General features: G+C 45.3%; 1 protein-coding gene across 1 annotated transcript in view; it reads left to right on the plus strand.

The window, feature by feature from the left end:
* The first annotated feature begins 11,058 nt into the window (after positions 1–11,058).
* The window catches only part of Pou2af1 (POU class 2 homeobox associating factor 1), a 50,939-nt gene continuing 48,235 nt past the window's right edge, over positions 11,059–13,762 (plus strand). Inside the window, exons 1-2 of the mRNA XM_070038133.1 lie at positions 11,059–11,153; positions 12,113–12,173. The gene's annotated coding sequence lies outside the window, so the exon portion shown is untranslated. The remainder of the gene's footprint in view (positions 11,154–12,112; positions 12,174–13,762) is intronic.

The raw sequence follows: 13,762 nt of genomic DNA on the forward strand, positions 1-13,762 counted from the left end.
AAGGGAGAAATCTGAGATATGGGTTCTCCAACAGCCTTGCCTAGATGATTAAAAAAATCTATGCACTTTTTTTGTCTCTCTATACTACATTCTCTTCCTAGAGTGTGAGTTCCAGGAGAGAGAGAGAGAGAAAGAGAGAGAGAGAGAGAGAGAGAGAGAGAGAGAGAGACAGACAGACAGACAGACAGACAGACAGAGAGACAGAGAGACAGAGAGACAGAGAGACAGAGAGACAGAGAGAGAGAGAGAGGGGACGGAGGGGGGAGGAGGAGGAGAGAGAATATATGTGTGTGAGTTAGGTTTAGTGAAGCAAAGGACGTCCCGCTTTCTTCTTTAGCAAGGCCAAGTAGTCACCTTTGTTTAAAAGGTTGGCTTTCTCTATGTACAAAATCCTACAGAAGACATGCAAAGGGAATAAATGCCACCCCAAAGCATCTGCCTTTGGTGAATGCACAGTGAAGTTTCAATGACTGGTAGAATTTTAGTATTAGAAAGATCCTTGGAGACTATTTAGTTTTATCCTCCCAGTTTACAGAGCAAAAGACTGAACCCCAGAAAGACGGAATCTGATGATAACAATTTGGCAAAACCAGTCCAGTGCTGGTAACGAGTATGCATACAGGAAATATGTGGAAACTACAAAGCAGGTAATGTGTCCCTGGTGTAGCCAGGTGATAACCAGGATAAAGTGCTCAGCAGGTGGTAGAGAGAAAGGTTGCCTTTCAAAGTTGGATAATCAGTAGACTTAGTGCTTGTAAAAAATGATAATAGGTAATACTACCCAGCTTTCTTTATAGCTGCTGTGAAAATCAATGGAGCCAACAGGCCAGGAAGTGCTTACAAAGCTATAAAGTTAAGAGATGTGGCTGCTAAGGAGAGGGAACTGGGGTCTTGGAATACTCAAGGCCTCGCAACCAGAAAGCAGGAGTTTTTCTTTTTTTATGCCGAGGGGGGGGGCAGGAGGGAGGGGGAGTGGGGGGGAGTGTTGAGGATTGAACTCAGGGCCTTGAACTTGCTAGGCAACTTCTCTACCATGTTTCCTGCCTTTCTGCTTTATTTTTAAGACAGGATCTTATATGTTTGCCCTGGCTGGATTCAGACCTCAATTTTTCTGTTTCCTCTCCTGAGTCACTGGGATTGCAGACATGTGCCACCACACCTAGCACTAATGTAATTTCTTTTTTTTTTTTTTTACTAATGTAATTTCTGATGGAAAGTTTGAATCATTTAGCAGATGGGAGAATCTTCGCAAACTCACACTTTACATTGTAGTTAGGCCTAAGTTGTGCAAAATAAGAAGTGATGTGTTTCAGTTGATTTGCCCCCTGCAAGTCACTTCCTTAGACTTATGAATTGGTTGCGTCTAAGAAGCTATCTGCCCACCCAGGAGGTATTTTGTTCATAGGTATTTCTGTGCACTTACTATTGAGTTCTCTTCTGGGGCTAGTGATAACTAGAATATGCTAGAAGCTTAGAAAGATTGTGGAGTGCTGTTTTGCAACTGAGGTAGGAGGGAAAACAACTGGGATATTTGTAGAGACCTGCTGGAAGAGGAAATTGAGATCACTGGGACTCACATTCTAAAAAAGTTTGGCTTATATCATTGCTAATAGAAATACAATGCAAGCAGCCGGGCGCTGGTGGCTCACGCCTGTAATCCTAGCTACTCAGGAGGCTGAGATCTGAGGATCGTGGTTCAAAGCCAGCCCAGGCAGGAGAGACTGTGAGACTCCTATCTCCAATAAACCACCAGAAAACTGGAAGTGGCGCTGTGGCTCAAGTGGTAAAAGCGCTCGCCTTGAATTGAAGAGCTGAGGGACAGCACCCAGGCCCAGAGTTCAAGCCCCACGACCGACAAAAAAAAAAAAGAAAAAAAAAAGAAAAAGAAATACAATGAAAGCAACATATGTCATTTTTTTTTGGGGGGGGTTGGTCATGGGGCTTGAACTCTGGGCCTAGGCACTGTCCTTCAGCTCAAGGCAAGTGCTGTACCACTTGAGCCATAGCGCCACTTCCAGTTTTCTGGTGGTTTATTGGAGATAAGAGTCTCACGGACTTTCCTGCCCAGGCTGGCTTTTAACCTTGATCCTCAGATCTCAGCCTCCTGAGTAGCTAGGATTACAGGTGTGAGCTGCCAGGGCCCGGCTATTTTATATTTTTTTAATAATGTATCTCAGCCACATGTGCCTGGTAGTTGCCATATTGTTTTATCTACAGGTTGACATCTTCCTTACAGTCTGTATACTTCCTAACCATGTCTCTGCAAGGTCTCCCAGCCTGTGAGCTTCCCCCATACCGAACATCCTGTTAGCTGTTCTCTTTCCAAGTGTCTTGGTCATCCTTTGTATTTCCAGTAGGTGGCACTGTGAGCTTGCAGGAAGTGGTGTGCTAGGAAAGAGGAAATACTACTGATGGAGAGGAAATACTGTTGGCAGATACGTGTGTGTGTGTGTGAGAGAGAGAGAGAGAGAGACAGAGACAGAGACAGAGAGAAAGACAGAGACACAGAGAGAGTTGGTATCATTTTCTTATTTTGATGGAAATGAAAACAAACATCTGTGTAATATTTTCCAATTCTCTTAAAACTTTACTATCCCAGCCAATCACCTAAAAAGGCAGATTCTGATCTATAGGTGATCTGAGATGGAACCTGAGTATCTGAATTTCTCACATGCTCAATCATACATTCAGCTGAACAATAAGAGTCCTAACTGTACAAGAACTTGTGTGATAGAAGTAATAAAGTACAGTGACAAAGTTTAAAGTCAATGTGGGAGATAGATGGATATAGACAGTTCAAGTGCAAATGGGAACATGATATTCAAACCCTAGGCAATCCCTACGGAGCTAGCAACTGATCCAGACTATAGGATCTGGGATCTCTGAGCTGGATTTGAAAGAAGGAATATTTGGCATTGTCTGAAGTTGGTTCCCAAACTTACACCATTTCTCTTGACTATGACATCCAATCAGCATGTCCTCTCCAGATGGAGCAGCTGTGCTTAATGCTGAGGTGGGCTTTCTTACCAGTGCTTTTTTCCTTCCTGTGCAGAAATGACCAGACCTTAGTTAAAGATGGCCTCTTTTTCATAGCTATTAAATACCACAGAGTAACCCTTAGTACAGTGTAGAGTAAAAGTTTGCCCAGTTGAGTCTCAACACTGTGAGATGTAATACCATGACTAGTTGTTGCTAAGATATAAGGAGGAAGTCAAGACAACTTTTCTGGCAAATTAAGAAATGTGGTTTATTCTTAGTATGCCCTGCCTGAGGGGCTTGAGTAGAGACTAAAAAGAACATGTTGATATGGTTAGCTCTGGAGGTTCTAGGCTGGGGACAGCCTGATGAGCCTGATGAGTCCTAAGGATGAATTGCAGTTAGTTCATGGTATCATGGTACAAAGGATGTCCAGCCCTTGCTGGACACTGGAAAAAGAGGATCAGTTTGGAAGATAAATGAGAAGGGAGCTGGGTTTAGGGAGGAGGGAGAGGATGGAGGGGAGTGTTTCCCAGGGGAATGAGCTAGGCTACAAGAGTGTGGGCAGCCTACAGCTGATGTCTACCAGGGGTTCCAGCAGCCCCTGGCAGGTGCTTTTCCCCCTGGCTCTGCTTGTTACCTTTTCACTTGGCTTTCTTTAAAGAGCCTTGCTTGGAGTCCATATGAGCTCAGTGCAGGTGCAGGTCTGGCCCCGTAAACCACAACAGCCAGGGCCTGTGCGGCCACAATGCACCCTGCAAAGCCTGCAGAGGGGGATAAAGGGTGATTATTTGTTTAGCATCATTAGCAGGAGTTCCAGAACCCTGCAAAAGCAAAGCAGAAACTTTTGTACTAAGGAGATTAGACCTTAAACTCAGCTGAGAAGGCTCTGCTGTATTGAGTGGCTTTGTTGTGCCTGGCATTGTGTGATGATATGCAAATCACTGGGAGGCCTCTCTGGGGTCCTGACCACAGAGGCTTAGTTGCCTGGTCAGGGCAGAAGAGAAGTAGCCACACGTGCTGGCTGGGCTGTACCTAGCACCTCACGTGCAAAAACTTGACATTTCCTCAAATTTAGGGACATGGGGAGTTTAGAGGTTTCTGATGAATGGCCAGGAGTGAGGGACTGAAGTGCCATCAAGAAAGTATAGCTGAGCCGGGCTCCAGTGGCTCATACCTGTAATCCTAGCTACTCAGGAGGCTGAGATCTGAGGATCATAGTTCAAAGCCAGTCCGGAAAGTCCGTGAGACTCTTATTTCCAATAAACCACCAGAAAACTGGAAGTGGCGCTGTGGCTCAATTAATAGAGTGCTAGCCTTGAGCTGAAGAGCTCAGGGACAGCGCCCAGGCCCAGAGTTCAAGCCCCATGACTGACTAAAAGAAGAAAAAGAAAAAAAAAAGAAAGTATAGCTGGAAATTCATGGCAGTGTCCAGGAGGAAAGTTCTTGTGCCTAGGGATCCTCTGCTCATCTCATCTGCAGAATTGTTCAGCATTCTCCCTTTGGGTTATCAAAAGATAGGGCCATGTTTTGGTTTTCTTGTTTTCTTTTAATTCCTGACCAATAAGAGGAAGGACTTTGGGGGTGGGTTAGGGGAGGCTATTCTGGATTTATTGATCCAGAGAATGTTTAATTCTTGTCTCCTTTTGGCAAGGTGCAATGCTGAGCACTGGTGAGGGAGGTGATGGGTAACAACAGCAATAAGTAAAGCATTTCTGTTGTGTATAAGCTTCAAGATAAGGTAGTTACCCAAGAAACTAAAATATCTGGTGGAATTCGGTAAGCACTGGCACAAATGACTTACTAGGTTTCTCATCAGGGCTTGGCGAAGGATTCGCAGGGAAGAAACGTCAAGCCAGGTCTTGGAGTTCTGGAAGCTGGGGAGGTCAGAAATGAGTAGGGGGTCCGTGACACCAAGGGTAGGAGGCAGGCTGGCCTAGACCACACTGCGTCTATATCTCACTGTGTCTTGGTACTGGGGAAAGTGGTTTGTGCATATAGGGATTCAGGTTCTCTTTTATTTGTGTTAGAATTTGACTTGCACAAATTATGAGTCTGAAGTCTATCCCACACATATTAGACCTAGGGACTCAATGACCCTATGTCAACACCTGCAGAACTGCCTTTGGGGTGGCACTAGAAATGTCTACGTCCTATCTTCTTTTTTTTTTTTTTCCTGGTTATTTGGTGATAAGAGTCTTACATACTTTTTTGCCTAGGCTTGGTTCAAACCAAGATCCTTAGATCTTTGTCTCCTAAGTAGTGAGGAGTACTGGTATGAGCTATATATTTTTTTGTGACTTTGAGTACATCTTTTTTGATTGTAAATGCTACTTCTTCTTTTTTTGGGGGGGTGTCTGGTCGTGGGGCCTGAACTTTGGGCCTGGGTGCTGTCCCTCAGCTCTCCAGCTCAAGGCTAACGCTCTACCACTTGAGCCACAGTGCCACTTCCGGCTTTTTTCTTTTTGCTTATGTGGTGCTGAGGAATCGAACCCAGGGCCTCATGCGTGCAAGGCAAGCGCTCTACCACTGAGCCACCTTCCCAGCCCCAAAGTCCTACCTTCTATGACTCTGTGGATACCGTGGCAGCTTCTCCCTCCTCTCCTGAGTCAACTTCACCTGCTTCTCAGCCCTTGATAACAGGTCAGTGTGGATCTCTCCAAGGCCCTCTTTCCAGGTGGGCTTAAGATATTGTTCTGAGTGTGCCCTCTGTTCCTTTTTATGGGAGGGGGAGTTGGGCTGGCTGGGGTTCTGTGAGTCTGGGCTGAGCTCAATGGTGGAATAATCTTAGCCTCTAGTGTATAAAATGTGTATGGATGGAGATCACTAAGACTGCTGGCACTGATGAGAAAACCCTCAAGGTTGGGTAGATAAGCTGTCAACTGGAGGAAGTGGGCAGGTAGTAGAAGCAGGCAAGAGACACGTGGATGGAAAGTGGGAAACATAGCTGTACATAGTAGATGGGGGTGCAGGGGTGCCATGGACAATCTCTATTGCAGCTCTAGCCCCAGCATGGGCAGTGAGGACTCCCTGAGACTCTCTGTTCCTCTCCTGAGGGAGCCAGATCCCTGGTACTGGGCAATATATTTTCCTGTGGAGATAACCAATCTTCCTTATAAGCACAGATCCAGTCCAGATCAACACATTAAATTGCTGGACTGAGCAATATTACCTTTTTTAAAACAGAGAAACTCACTCACTTCTAGCCCTTTCCATTTCCATTCCTAAAGGAGCCCCCTGACCTCATGACAAACTCCTGAGGGTCACCATGGGTTCTAAAGAGTGAGAGTCATTTGCTAATTTCCACAGATCTATGATCAATGCATTCCTCCCTTTTGCTGGAAGCTTCTGTGAGCACTGTGGTCTCTGTGTGTTCTGAGGGGGTGTAATGAATAAAAGAAAACAACTGCTCTTTGGAACTGTGTGTCCCTTGTCCCATCAGAGGAATGGCTGTTTTCACGAGGGTGGAGGGCACTTGGGGGTGCCTGGGGGTAGAAGCCAGGCAGGAAGAGTTCCCAGATCTTGGGGGAGTTGAAAGGAATTTTGCAAATATATTGTCTGTGATTTAGGTTGGATGAAAGACTCTGGCAGACGGGGCTGTTCACCTGCTAGGCTTTTGTTCTGCTCCACAGCGTCTGCTTTCCACACAGCCCCTGGGGTAGGGTGATGCTGGAGTGTGTGTGTGTGTGTGTGTGTGTGTGTGGGTGCAGGCTGTCCGCCATCTGCAGGAGAAATACAACAAACACCCACACGCGAGCCAACGGAAACTCTCAGCAAAACAAACAGTGAGCAGAGGGCGCCCTGCCCGGAGTGTGTGGATGGGTGGGGCAGCACTGGAGAGGCAGGAGGGCACCTGCTGGGGACCGGCTGTGGCTGGGCTGGCTGCCCTAGCTGGAGTCAGGTGAGACTGTACCCACATAGATCTGGGCCTGCCAGGTGAGAGCCTGGCATTTGTTTATCTGCCAGGGCTTACATATGTAGAATTGGTTGTTTCCAATTCTATTGATCATCAGTAGGGATGATCAGGCAGCTGGGTTTGTAGTGACTCACCGAGTAGGAGGCAGAAAATTAGGGCTCAAGATCTGACTGCTACTTCAGTAGACATCTCTCAGCCCCTGTCTTCTCTACCTCTAGAATGGGAGAGGAGAAGGCTTAATTTAGAATGTAATGAGATTGAAAATAATACCTGTAAAACACTTTGTCATCTGAAAAATATGCCATAAAAAAGCATTTACTTACTGTCCTCTTTGTGTTTGAACATTTGGACCGTAGTGAATGGTCTGGGTGCTTGTTTCTGGCTTGCCCTGTGTTCAGGACACATGCACCTCAGTGGGGAAGGCCTGTAGCCTGGCAGATGTTTGGGAAGTCCTTCATCCTGTGTGGAGGAAATGTTGGATGGATAGATGGGCTGTGGACTTCCTCCTGAGTGAAGTATAAGCTGAGATGGCACAGGTAGTCAGGACACAGAATTATAGCTGATGGCTTCGTGGTTTTATGAGCTTCTAGCTCTCTAGGGGTTGAAGGCTAGGATGTTTCCCACCTTTCTCCAGCACCCACACCTCAGTGCAGTGAGTGGCAGCCGACTCTTGAGTGTCCGCAAACCTGTTGGGACAGGGCACGCAGCTTGTTTGCTCTTCCCAGGGCCTGGCCTGGTGGGCTGGACTCAGAAGTATTGTGTTACTCAGTCAAAGAATTCCTTTCCTCGCCTGCCTCCATTTAGAAAGTAGAAACAAAACCCCTGAGCTATATGCACTCGTGGCGCCAAGCCAGGTCCTCAAGTGTCATTTCTGGGAAGCTGCTTCCTCTCCAGCGCAGGGTGCAGCCTTCTGGGGAAACAAGAGCCCTTCTTCCCTTTCCCACCCAAGATGGTGGTGGTGGTGGTGGGCCTTGTCTGGTTCTCACTCCACATCCACAAGAGGCCTTGTATTTTATGACACTGTCCTTGGATATTTTGTTCCTCCTGAGTTTGGGCCCTTGAGACCACAGTAGGGCTTGTAGTTTCCTGTGGCCCCATGGAGACCAGGCTGCATTTCAAGGTTTACATTGTAGTCCTGGAGGTGCTGGTTGTATTCTGGCAGAGAGAACAACTGCAGAGGAATTCTTGCCTGTAGCCTGGCCCCTGTCTCTGTTTGCTTTAAGAAATTGAGATGGGTTTTAGATCCTCCAAGGTTTGTCTTGCTAGACTTCAGAGTTATGGTCAGAGCTAGGCAGCCCTAAGGTAGTCTGGATAGCCCTGGACTGGCCTTTCTGAGCTGTATCCTAGGATTGAGGAGCCTGTACTTTAGAGACTTGCCAAGTGAGATCTCTTATTCTGCAGCCAGAGTTGACAAGTAGTGAGAATGAGGCAGGGAGAGTGACTGGGAGGGTTGGTGGTGGTATAAAGGCATTGTTCAAGGCTCAGGAGAGGCCTTGCTTTCCTTTCTTTTTTTTCTAGATGGGTGTGTGTGTGTGTGTGTGTGTGTGTGTGTGTGTGTGTGTGTGTGTGTGTGTGTGTGTGTGTGTGTGTGTGTGTGTGTGTGTGTGTGTGTGTGTGTGTGTGTGTGTGTGTGTGTGTGTGTTGGTCCTGGGGCTTGAAATCAGGGCCTGGGTTGCTGTCCCTAAGCTTTTTGGCTCAGCACTGTACCACTTGAGTCACACCTCCACTTCTGTTTTGTTTTTTGATACTTAATCAAAGACAAGAGCTTTGTGGGCTTTCCTGCCCAGGCTGGCTTTGAATGGCAGTCCTTAGATCTCAGCCTCCTGAGTAGCTCAGATTACAAGGCATTATTAGCCATGGCACCCAGCAATTTTTTTTTTAATGTATAGAAAGAGAGATTGCTAGGAAACTTGGATTTGAGTCTGTCAATGCTACTAATCATGATGGACAAACCAGCTCATGTCTTCATGGTTTTTGTTTGGAAAATTAAGAAATAGGATTGGATTATCTTTAAGGTTGCTTCCATCTTGGGTATATACTTTGTGGCCACTTTATGTCCCTGACCCACTGAAAATTGTAAGTACGGGTTTGTAAATGAATTCTAGGTTCCATTTCCTCTTGCTTATATGCAAGACTGGGCCTGCCTGAGTATATCTGTTTGAAATGACAAGGATTTCTGGAGCTTCTTTTAGGAGAAATAGATACATCACTGGAGGAGTAGTAATAATAAGATTCTGTTTCTGAGGAATAGGGAAGATTCATATTTTAAAACAGCATTAAACAATTTTGTAATTGAATTGGTTAGTACTCTTCCCTGCCTCCAGATATATCTTTCCATCTAGCACAACAAAACTTTATTTGACCAGTTAATTTCTCTAATGTCTATTTTATTTTCTTTAAATCTTATTTAAATATTGGATAACAGTTTAGTTGGACATTGTTTTGGGGGTAGAGATCCAACTCTAATTCCTTCATGCGTCCCTTTGTTCATACACGTTGTCAGTGGGCCATCTTTCTGAGGGCTTTCCTGTGTGTTTACCCTTCTCCCAGGCTCCAGAAACCATGCTGGCTCACATGAATGCTTGTCAAGCGAATGGAATATCAAAGGGAAGAGCAGTCAGTGCTCATAGTGATTACTGGTTTGCTGCAACTTTAGCTCTTGGAACAGAGACTACTCCAAATCAAGGGCTCTGGTAATGGGAATTAATGATATTATTAATAGGCCAACATTGATAGTGAGTATGAACCTCTCCAATAACCATGAAGCAATGTATAGCAACACATTGTTCTGCCCTATCCCATGCTCTTAATACAATATTTGTGAATATTCCTTATTTACTTTCTGGGCCAAGACACAAGGATAAGTCCTACCTTCCAATAGGTCCCTTATTTTCCTCTTCTTGTAACTGTCATGGATGATACAGGAAGACAAAGAGAAGCAGATATATGTGTATTATGACTTTGAACACATTATATAAACTCCATGTGCATTCTCTCAGTTGTAAGATTTGAGTAATGTGTTTTTGTCTGTTTCTTGTCTCCTCGTTCCACCCTTACTTTTTAGGACCTGTGCTCTCCAATACTGGTTGGACATGAAGAATCTCTCCCTGCCCTGACAATGGTATCAAACTTCATCAGTAGAAGGCACTTCCCTCCAAAGCAAGTCTTTGTGAAGGAAGAATAATATTCTGGAATGAGTGCCAATGGTTGCACAACTTGTGAATATTTTGCACATCACTTGTGTAGATACTACATGTCCTGATGCTTAGTTAGGAAAATATGACCAGTGGTCAAATCCCTCTTCCTACAGCTTTGCTTTGTCAGACTGCTTTCTGGAGCCTTGTCAGAGAGCAGGAGGAGGGAGGATGGTTTTCCCTTGGGCCTTCTCTCTGCAGGTCTATGTTGTCAGCCCAGAGCTGGGGATGCAGGACACTAAAATCTCGTGCCTTGTGATGCGACACCTTTGCCATTTTCTTGTTGTTTTCTATGAAGCCTGACTTGGGAATGGTCAAGGAGTAGATTCCTGTGCAGAAAAGTAGAGAAAACAGCTTTTTGCTTTCAGGGACCACACATTGGACTGACCCCTACGTATATGGAGTAACTATGGTGGCTGGGGGTTGGGGGAATCTCTGTGGTGCCAGGGCATCCCTCTGAGGACTTTGCTCAGACCTCCCCTCAGACACAGCTACCAAACATGTTTTTCATCTTTATTAATCTGCTCTTCTTCTCACGTTTCTCAGGTCACAGCTGCATTGTTATCTGATGGGCTCACCGCCAGCCCCATGAAGCCTGACAGTTACAAAGGGTGGATTAGCTGCAAAAGAATATTTATTAGAAAAAAAGTCCCTTCTTATCCTTTTGTTGTTTTATATGGAGCTAGCCACATAGTGCCTGCATAAGATAAAAGCAGCTCACCGAGAGTTATGAGCAGAGGTCTCATATCTGGGTGCTGGAGGTGGCAGGTGGGTGGCAATGAGTCTCCTTTCCATCTACCCTCTGAGAGGGTCCTCTCAGTTCCACGGCTCAGAGAGGTCTAGATCTGGCTGATGGTATCCAGAAAGAGGATTGTCTTTGTTTTGAATTGATCTGCCCTTTGCTGTCACCTCCAGAGCTAGAAATGAGTAGACGGAATGATCGTTTGTAATCATGTTGATTGAATATTTCCCATTTGCTAGGACGTTTAACGGAGCTCTGAGAGAAAAGAGATGTCCCAGCAATCCACAGAGGCAGACAGGACCTTTTCTTTCTCTGTGCCACTGAGGTAATTCTCAATCTCCAGGGAACTCAGTTTCTTATGGAGAGTTAGTTTTCCTTCTCTTTTTGAGGCTTCACTGGGATTGAGAAGCTGGGATCTTCTGAGTCAGGAGTGGGGAATCTCTAGAGAACAGAAGGGAAATCACTCAGAAGAATAACCAAGGCCAAGTACGAGAGCTGTAAGATTCACTGGCAATCGAAACCCCCTTGTCTACTCACTGCTACCAGGATCCAAATCTCTTCAGTACCATATCTGCACACATTTCTATAGTGTTTTACTTATGGCATAATCTCCTAGAAGAAAAGTTATGGCTTTGGGAAGAAAACTTTTTTCCCCCCCAAAGAATTTGGGAGATAAGCAGCAAGAACAATAGGTCAAAGGGTACTGAGAAGGTATGATTCTCATAAGCCAGCCTTCCTTGCCATTTTATCTCTTGTCTTCCCTTCCTACTATTCCTTTTTTTACGCTTGCTTGGCTATTTGCCACTCTCTATCTGGGAGGATTCCCTCCCCGCACCGCCTTCTTGGAGGGCCAGATTCCTGGGCATACCCACATTTACTCATCAAGTTCCTTCATCATGCTAGTATCTTCTTCTTGATTGCCTGGTGTTTGTATAATGACATCAGTATTGTAGAAGCCGTGCATGCTAAAGCCTAGATAATTTCAATGCTTTTCTCCTCCTATCCTCCACAGCCAGCTAGCTCCCAAATGGAGTACAACAGGTCCTCCTCCACTTTTTTTTTTAAATCCATAAGGATATATTTCAAGAGCCAATATACGCTTGGGACCACAGAGAATACTGAACCCTATAGATACTATCTGTAAACTATGATACAGTTTAAGTTATAAATTAGCAGCAATACATAGTAATAAATAGAAAGAACTCTAATAAATTTATGAAAGTATTCTCTATATATGTCTGTCTCACTCTTTCTCTTTTCCATTCTAAATCTATTGTTGTGCAGAATTCACTCCCTTGGTCTGGTGAAGAAATGAGATGGTTTGATGTCTGCGTGATGAGATAAGGTAAGGAGAATGACACAGGCACCATGAGGTAGCATTAGTGATCCACAAGGATTCCTTGCACAGAGCCACTGCAACACTGTGATGGCTGATATGTCCCAGTCAGCTACAAAGTGATAGCAGGTAGGGAATGTGTTCAGGAAGTGTGGATCAGTGATCCATATTTGGAAGGGATGGAACAGGATGATGTGAAATTTCACCATGCTACTCAGAATGGCACAGTTTACAATGTATGAATTGTTTACTTATGGAAGTTCCTAGAATTTTAAAATGTTTTCAGACTGCAGATGACTATGGGTAACCCAAAACACAGAAAGTGGAATTTCAGCTAGGAGAGACCTCTGGTTAGTCTATGTAGGTAGCATATCGTATCCCTGGGCATTGGATTGTATAAACTTGGAAGATGCTGTATAGATTAACTCATGAGGACTTCTAGCATCACCCCAGCCGTGTGCTTTCCTGGCCTCTTTTGAAGACTGTTTTATGCTAATGGTCAGATCTTATCTCCAATTAACCTCCAGAAAACTGGAAGTGGCGCTGTGGCTCAAGTGGTAGAGTGATCCCCTTGAGTTAAAGAGCTCAGGGACAGCGTCCAGGCACAGAGTTCAAGCCCCACAACCGACCAAAAACAAAAACAAAAATTAAAAAAAAAAACACAAAAAAACTGAAAAGGAGCTAAAGCCTTTGAGCCTGTATTTTTTTTCATTACCCATTATGCTTTTCCACAAGACTTTTGGTTTCTTTGACATTGGGGATTCTGCAGCTGTCCCAATCTGAGAACCGTCTGTCACCATGGTGACAGCACCTGGGGAAAGAGTGGCTGGCTCTCTAGGTTCCGCTGCTTTCAGGAGCCGAAGCAGCACAGGCTTCTGAGCTTTCTCATTTTGGGGTCCTTCCCAAACTTCTGACAGTCATATTAAGCCCACGGAGCTGTGCTCTCATCCTGGCATACTGTCTGTCTGTGCCTCAGTTCCTTCATCTTGCAGTGACATATGCAGACACGCGGCGGGGGTGGAGGGGTGGGGGCTGTTTTGGGAGGATAACATGAATATTATGCCACTTTGAGAACTTCATATTATTTATGGTTATTTTTATGGATAGGTGGCTGGGAAGATGGCAGTTTATGCAGCCACCTGCATTTGAGGTAGACAGTGTCTCAAAGTTCTTTCAGAGAGAAATGGGCCAGTTTTGGGGGCACCATTCTGCATGGGAACTTAACCGAATCATTTGGCATGCATGATTCTTTGAGCTGGGTGCAGTGGGGACCCTGGTATATGTCCCATCAGTCTGGCTCAGAGCTGTTTATAAGGGCCTAATTTGGGTATCATTTCAAGTTCTGTGCTATCTGGGGAGCTCTGGCCCTGAGATAAAGAGCGCTCATTCCTAAAATCTTATGGATGGAGCTAATTTGGGAGTGTGGATTGAGGCTGAGCTGGTATTCACAGAACCTGATTTTACAGAAGAGCGATAACAGAAGAGCTTCATCCCACCAGGCTCCCTCAGCCTCCACCAGGCGAACTGTCAGTAGGGGGAGCCCCGCCACTGTGGTGGCCCTTCCTGCTGAAAGTCTGGGTGGAGGCTGTGTCTAGGGG

This window comes from Dipodomys merriami, unplaced genomic scaffold, assembly GCF_024711535.1.
Source record: "Dipodomys merriami isolate MVZ:Mamm:240054 unplaced genomic scaffold, mDipMer1.0.p SCAF_29, whole genome shotgun sequence".
Taxonomy (NCBI): Eukaryota; Metazoa; Chordata; class Mammalia; order Rodentia; family Heteromyidae; genus Dipodomys; species Dipodomys merriami.